Here is an 8,222-nt window from a genome sequence, read left to right as displayed (position 1 = left end):
CCTTTCGCCGGAGACATTCGAGTCCTCCACTCCCTCACAGAGACTGCCTGCCACCTCGTGGCATGTGAGAATCTTAATTTTCCCGATCAGGGATCGAACCCGTGTCCCCTACACTGGGCGCGTGGAGGCTTAACCACTGGACACTGCCAGTCCCAGTGTATGACCCTTTTAATGTCAGGGATGGTTTAGATCTCATCCGGGTGGAACCCTGCCTCTGAAAAGCAAAACCCATCCCCAACGGATGGACATGGCCCCTGGGACCAGACACACGCTTTAGAAACCCTCAATCCCACAGCACACGCCCCCTAAACACCTAAAGGCCCCGCCCCTTAGGTGCTGTCTCCCAGGCAACCAAATACGTCCCTTAGAGTCCTTACCCTAGATTAGGATCCGCCCATCTGAGAGTGAGCAGACTTTCCACACTGTCTTCTACACACTAAATTTTATTCCTATACTGAGTGCCAGGCACTGTAATTCCCCCTGGGAATCCAGCAGCGAACAAAATTACTCCCTAAGAAAACAAATGGCTGGGCTGTGTCACCGTAGGTGGAGTGGTCTGGTGTGGGGAGCAGGGGTGTTTCTCTGCAGAGGTGACACCTGATCTGAGACCAGAAGGGTGGGGAGGGGCCGGCCAAGTGGACAGCTAGGTAAGCACAGGAGGGGAGGGGGTGGTGAGAGGAGGTGGAGAGGTGAGCAGGAGTCAGGGCATGCAGACCCTTGGCTGACATAGGCATCTGGCTGTGCTCCGTGGACACAGATAAGCACGACTGTAAGTGTGAAGGGATGTGACTGATGCTGCACTTTCCAAGGGTCCCTCTGGCTGCTGAGTGGAGAAGGGGGCTGAGGAAATGCAGAGCAGGCTTCTGCAGTCCACCAGGAGAGAGACGTGCAGGCTTGGAGCCGAGCGGTGGACAGAGCTGGGGGGGCCCCGAGATGAATCCTGGAGGTGGGATGTGGGAGGGTGTGTTGTGTGTGTGCGTGTGTTTAATGGAAAGGGAGGAATCCGGGCGGGGGCTGGTTTCATGGTAGGGCCAAAAACGTAGAGAAAGCAAGTTTAGGTAGTGGCTAGGGGGTCACGAGTGCCATCTTGAGCTTCTTAAATTTGAGATGCTTGGGAGGTGGTGGTGTTCAGTCGCTAAGTCATGTCTGACCTCACGAACTGCAGCACGCCAGGCTTCCCTGTCCTCCACTATCTCCCAGAGTCTGCTCGGACTCCTGTCCATTGAGTCAGTGATGCCATCCAACCATCTCATCCTCTTGACCCCTTCTCCTGCCCTCAATGGCAAGCTTTAATAAGGCTCTGCTATTGATAGGCATGAACCCTAGAGAAACCTTGAACTCAGAACCACTGAAATACTCATTGATATGATCTGAGTGTGTTCCACAAAATTCTTATGTTGAAATCTTAGTACCCAATGAATGTGATGGTATTTGGAGGTGGGGGCCTTTGGACGGTGCTTAAGTCATGAGGGTGGAGCCCCCACGAATGGGATTCATGCCTCATAAAGGGCTTCTTTGTAACTGAAGGGACTCCAGAGAGACTGTAGCCCCTTCCACCCCATGAGGACACAGCGAGAAGGCACAGCAGTGAACAAGGACCCTCAGCAGAAGGCAAATGCTGGCACCTTGACCTTGGACTTTCAGGTTCCAGAACTGTGAGCAATAAACTTCTGTTGTTTATAAGCCACCCAGTCTGTGGTATTTTGTTATACCAGCCTGAATGGACTAAGACATTCATCACCAATACAGTGAATAAATAAAAGGTGGTATATTTATCCAGGCTTCCCTCGTGACCGGGATGGCGAGGAATCCTCCTGCAATGCAGGAGACCGGGGTTCAATCCCTGGGTTGGGAAGATCCCCTGGAAAAGGAAATGGCAACCCACTCCAGTGTTCTTGCCTGGAGAATCCCCATAGACAGAGGAGCCTGGTGGACTACATGGGTCCACATAGTTGCAAAAGGGTTGGACGTGACTTATCGACTGAACAACAACAACAACAGATATTATGCTATGAAATACTATAGGGACTTCCTTGAAGGTCCAGTTGTTAAGAATCTGCCTTGCAATGCAGGGGACACAGGTTCCATCCCCAGTGGGGGAACTAAGATCCCACATGTCTTGAGCACCTAAGCCCACATGCCACAAGGAACCTGCCCTAACAAAGACCCAACCCAGCCAGATAAATCCATAAACACTATACAGGAAGATAATGCATGAGTACAGAGACACACAGTTTCACAAGGGAAAGTTACAAAGAAGCCAGGCCTAAGAAACCAGATAGGTAGAGTCCCTTTTCGTATCTACCACATGGAAGCAGCAAAACTGAACTGTAATGTTGTTTAGGACACCCTGTTGGTATGAGCCATCTAGAGGAAAACTTTTATTTTCCCCTGTAAAACTCACAACAGTGTGGATAGATGGGTTAAGCTCGGGGTGGGACATAGTGGAACCTTCTATGGGGCTCTGGGGCGGCTGCCAACACTCCTTTTCTTAATCTGATGATTATTTTATAATTCTTTGTTAAATTGTGCGTTTTTATCATGCCCTTTACACCGATACGTCTTATACTTCACACAGAAAAAAACATTTAAAGGAAGGAAATAAGTTTGAGAGCAAAGAAGTGGGAGTTTGTCATTCAAGAAAGACGTTTTGCCTGGAGATCCACACGTGCCCACTTGGAAAGGTGGCAGGTCGGCCCCTGGGAATGCTCAACCTCTCCTCTCTACCCCCACTATTCAGCAAGGGGAAGCAGACTCACCCATTTGAGGTAATATATATATATATACACATATTCCTCCGAGTTGGAAAAACAAGACCCACCTCCTTAGGTACAGGTACCGCCCCCAGGGACAAGACCTGCCCACTTGGAGACCCGCTCGGCCTGCAGAGCCGAGGGCCTGGAAACGTGCCAGGGTTGTCATGGAGACGCCCGCCTGGCAGTAGGGTGATGAATAGGGACCTCCCTCCCACCTCACCTGCACACCAATCCTTTCTCTTCTGAGACGGTAGCGAAAGGAACTCACCCCCTTTCCCGAATGCTCCCCAGTGCCAGGGGTGGCCTGGACCTGGTCCCCTACTCGCGACACGGAGACCCCATTTTATCGATGTGCTCATTGAGGCTCAGAGGCTGAAAGGGTGGGTTTTACCCTGGGGGCGATCTCAGCTATTCCGGAGCATCACTTACTAGCCAGACGCCGGCGACTCCCACGCCTCTGTGGGCGGCGCTGACTCCCGCGCGCAGACCCGCTCACCTGCGCTCCGCATCTCCCCGCTCCCCATGGTAGTCTTCCCTTCCGGGGCGCCTCAACTGCAAAACCGCGTCCTTCTCACCTCGCGTCCCTCTTTGTGTGCGCGCTATCAGTCGTGTCCCACTCTTTGCGACCCCCTGGACTGTAGCCCGCCAGGTTCCTCGATCAAAGGATTTTCCAGGTAAGAGTACTGAAGTGCGTTGCTATGCCCTCCTCCAGGGGATCTTCCCCACCCAGGGATCGAACTTGCGTCTCTGAACGTCTCCTGCATTGGCAAGTGGGTTCTTTACCACTAGCGCCGCCTGGGAAGCCCCTCGGCCCTCTTTATTCACCTACAAATATTGCTCGACGTGCGACGCTCACTAGGGTAAAACAGGTAAACAAACAGGTGAAGAAACCCCCGCCCTCGGGCGTTTATATTCCAGTGAAAGGGGAAATAGACAATCAGTGGGCAACTGATACACAGACTAATATTTGTAATACGTACAATGTTGAAAATTAGGGCCAAGAAAGGACTAGATGGTGACAGGAGAGCTCTTAATTTTATTTATTTATTTGAACGCGCTGCGCAGCTTGTGGGAGGGATCACAGTTCCCCCATGAGGGATCAAACCGATGCCTCTGCCATGGAGGCGCAAAGTCCTAACCACTGGGCTGCCAGGGAATTCCCAAAATGGCTACCTGAGCTAAGGTGGACGGGACAGATGTCTCTGAGGAGATCTGTAAGAAACGACGGAAGTAAGGAAAACATGATGGTAACCCAGGAGAGGGCTTCCCAGGTGTAAAGAATCCGCCTGCAGTGCAGGAGAAGCGGGTTCGATCCCTGGGTTGGGAAGATCCCCTGGAGAAGGAAATGGCAACCCACTGCAGTATTCTTGCCTGGAGAATCCCATGGACAGAGGAGCGTGGCGGGCTACAGTCCATGGGGTCACAGAGTCGGACACGACGACCTAGGAGAAGAGCATTCCAGGCAGAAAAGTGCGCGTGCAAAGGCCCTGAGAGTGAACGAGCCAAGAGCGCGGTGAGGATGGAGCAGAGGGAGAAAGGCTGGAACCCGTTAACGGAGGCTCCAGGGTTCAGGTAGGTAGGGCGGGGAGCGGGGGGTGTAGGTGAGGTAGGTGAGGAGGAAGAGGTGAGAGCCCCGGGACAGTGTTCAGCGCGGGAGCAAAAGTGATTGCGGTTTCCGGGTGCTGGAGGCAGGACTCCAGGGAGGGGCGGGGCCGCGATGCAGGGAAGCCAATGAGGAGGCGGCGGCGGCGGGAGTAGCACCCAGAAGGGCAGCGCTGGGCCAATCAGCACCAGGCCCGCCCCCAGGCCAGGGACACAGCCCCCTGCCCGGGACCCCGCCCCCTACCCCTGCCCGAGCCGGCCCCGCCCCCTGCCCGGGGACACCGCCCCCAGCCCGAGCCGGTCCCGCCCCCTGCCGGAGCCGGCCCAGCCCCCGGCCCGCGGACCTCGCCCCAAGCCCGAGCCGGTCCCGCCCCCTGTCCGGGAACCCCGCCCCCAACCCGAGCCGGCCCAGTCCAGGCCTCCTCACGCACCTGGACCTGGGCCCCGCCCCTCCCTGCTCCTCTCCTCCGTCTCCCCTGCATCCGGCCGGGCCTCCGCGCGGGTCCCACAGGAATTTCTCTAAAACACTAATCGGATCATGTGACTCTCCAGTTTAAAACCTTTTCAATAGCTCCTCAGTACACTCGTAATGCGTCCGGCCTTCAGCCTGGACTGGGAGGCCGGACGTCCTTGCTCGTGCGGCTCTCGCCATGCCCCCATCCAAGGCCCCACGTGTCCCCTCAAGGCACGGATTCCCACGGCCGCCGCCTGCACATATGGACAGCACGCTGATCCCTCTGAAACTGCTTTCCCTCACCTTCATTCCTGAATTCGTTTCTTTCTTTTATTTAGGAAAAAATACTTTAAGGCCTTAAAATATATATAATAAAATAATAGCACACACACCTAGGTATGTACCCAAAAGAATTGAAAACAGCCATTAAAACAAAAACTTTACACGTAACGAATGCTCCTAACAGTACTGTTCACAAGAGTCCAAAGGTAGAAACTACCTAAGGTTCATGAACAAATGAATGGGTAAACAAAATACAGTAACCCATACATGGAATATTCAGTTCAGTTCAGTTCAGTCGCTCAGTCGTGTCCAACTCTCTGCGACCCCATGAATCGCAGCATGCCAGGCCTCCCTGTCCATCACCAACTCCCGGAGTTCACTCAGACTCACATCCATTGAGTCAGTGATGCCATCCAGCCATCTCATTCTCTGTCGTCCCCTTTTCCTCCTGCCCCCAATCCCTCCCAGCATCAAGTCTTTTCCAATGAGTCAACTCTTCGCATGGAATATTACTCAGCCATAAAAAGAATGAAGCATTGGACACACAGCACACATACGTGGTGACACATGGATACTAATTGGCCTGCCAATGCAAGGGACACGTGTTCAATCCCTGGTCTGAGAAGATTCCACATACCATGGAGCAGCTAAGCCCTTGAACCACAACTATTGAGCCTGTGCTCTAGAGCCCATGAACTGCAACTACTGAAGCCTGCATGCCCAGAGCCTGTGCTCCGCAACAAGAGAAGCCACTGCAATGGGAAGCCAGTGCACCACAGCAAAGACCCAGTGCTGCCAAAAATAATTAAATCAAAAAGAATGAGGTGTTGACACAGGCTACACATGGATGAACCTGGAAAACACTGTAAGTGAAAGAAGCCAGTCATAAAGGACTGCACACTGGATGACTCAACTGATATGAAACAGCCACAGTAGAGAAGCCCATAGAGACAGAAAGACGATTATTGGTTGCCAGGAGCTGAGGGGAGAAGGGAATGGGGAGTAACAGATTAATAGATCTGGGTTTCTGTCCAGGGTGATAAAAAAGTCCTGGAACTAGACACTGGAGTTGATTGTACAACTTTGTGAATGTTCTTAATTTCACTGAATTGTACACAGTTCCAATTGGCTAAAATAGTAAATTTTTATTTTTTATTTTTTGGCTGTACCGCAAAGTATGTGGGATCTTAGTTCACCAACCAGGTGTCGAACCCACACCCCCTGCAGTGGAAGCCCAGAGTCCTAACCACTGGACCACCAGGGAAGTCTCTAAAGTGGTAAATTTTATGTTATGTGTATTTTAACAAATAAAAATATACACACACACACATTCATATATTGACTACTAGTTTTAAAACATAAGGTACTCCTGACTGCATAGATCTTTCCCCTCCCCTGACTGCCTCTCCCTTCTCAGAGGTCACCCTACCCCAAATTTGGTGCTTATTGTTTCCATGGATGTGTTTAGACTTTTGATCCTTAAAATACAGCATTATCGACCCACTATCATCTCTCTCATCTCTTTGTGAGATAGAGACTTAGACCCACCACTTTGAAACTCTCAGGACCTCACTTTACTGCTCTGTGAAATGGGAGAGTAATGTTACCCACTTCCTAACAGGCTGGAAGGGATTGGGGGCAGGAGGAGAAGGGGACGACAGAGGATGAGATGGCTGGATGGCATCACCGACTCCATGGACATGAGTCTGGGTGAACTCTGGGAGTTGGTGATGGACAGGGAGGCCTGGCGTGCTGCAATTCATGGGGTTGCAAAGAGTCTAACATGATTGAGTGACTGAAGTGAACTGAACTGAACACGAAGAGGAACAAATGGGTTTGTGTTTGTAAAGCACTTACATTGTAAGTCATCATTTATTTTCATTTCATCCCATACTTTGTGAAGTGTGGAACACATTCACTATGGTTTCAAGTTCCAAAAGTGCAAAAGGAGAGAGTGTAGGCACTTTCAGTCCTGGGAGTTAGACAATGTTGCGAGCTCTTTGCTCTCCTCCCGGTTCTCCCAGTTCACCCAGACACAGCCTGCTGATAAGTGCAAACCGGGCAAGCTGTGCTCCGTCTTCCAAATTTTTCTCTGTTATCACTTGGAACCTTTCCATATTTTTACACAGCAAACTTCTTTGTTCTTTCTTTTATGAACACACAGCATTCTTCTGGGTAGATTTATCACTCAAATCCCTGACCAATGGGCATTTAGTTCACTTCCCCTGTTTTGAAGCAAGGCACAATACTGCAACGATTAACCTGATACAGACACCTCTCCTGGCATGTTTCTGAGTAGCGCTGGTATATTTCTTTCCTATTTCCATTTGCTCCTCTTCCCATTTCTAACTCTTGGTTTTCATCCTGCGGGTTTCAGCAGAAACACTGTTGCCTCCAGGAAGCCCTCAGGGGTCACTCTCACTCAGAGGCGAGTCTGCTCCGGTAATCCCACGGCATCCTGTTTCCTGCCTTGGAGCACACTCTCCAGGAGGGCAGGAGGGCCTGTGACTGTCTCCTGCTCCGTCAGACCGGGAGCTCCCTGTGCACTGGGTCCGGTGGCCTCTGTCTTAGCTACTTCAGCTCCAGCACCAAGGACAGAGCTAGCTCATAGTAGGTGCTCAGTAAACACCGGTGGCTTCGGATGGAGTGAAAGTACGTAGCACAATGAGTAACTGGTTTCTTAGCGTCAAGTGGATAGCCACGGGGGGGTTAATCACGGAGGGCGAGACTGAGGCTCACAGAGGGAACGTCGCCTTCTCAGGCAGCCGCGTGACGGCTGCAGCCAGGTTCCCGTCCCGATTGCGGAGACTTTTCCGTCGCCTGTCACTCAGGGCCGCATTCACCATCTTTCCCGGCCACCCGCCTCGCCCCGCACAGTGCCTGGCGCAGACAGGACCTGATGAATGTGCATGTGTTGAAGGAATGAATGGGTGTGTGTGTGTGTGTGGGTGGGTGTGGGTGTGTGTGTGTGTTGTGAGAGGTGGGGGCTGACCTCCTGGAGGCAGAGGACGGGCCCTCAGCCCCCTCCCCTTAGAGGACCCAGGCGTCCGAGCCGCCCTGCGTCCCCGCCTCCTGGGTCCCCCCGTCCACCCGCTTCCGGCCTCCCCGCCAGCCTTTTCCCCTTCCAG

This window comes from Bos indicus x Bos taurus, chromosome 18 (assembly GCF_003369695.1).
Source record: "Bos indicus x Bos taurus breed Angus x Brahman F1 hybrid chromosome 18, Bos_hybrid_MaternalHap_v2.0, whole genome shotgun sequence".
Lineage (NCBI taxonomy): Eukaryota > Metazoa > Chordata > Mammalia > Artiodactyla > Bovidae > Bos > Bos indicus x Bos taurus.
Note: the sequence above shows the minus strand (reverse complement) of the source record.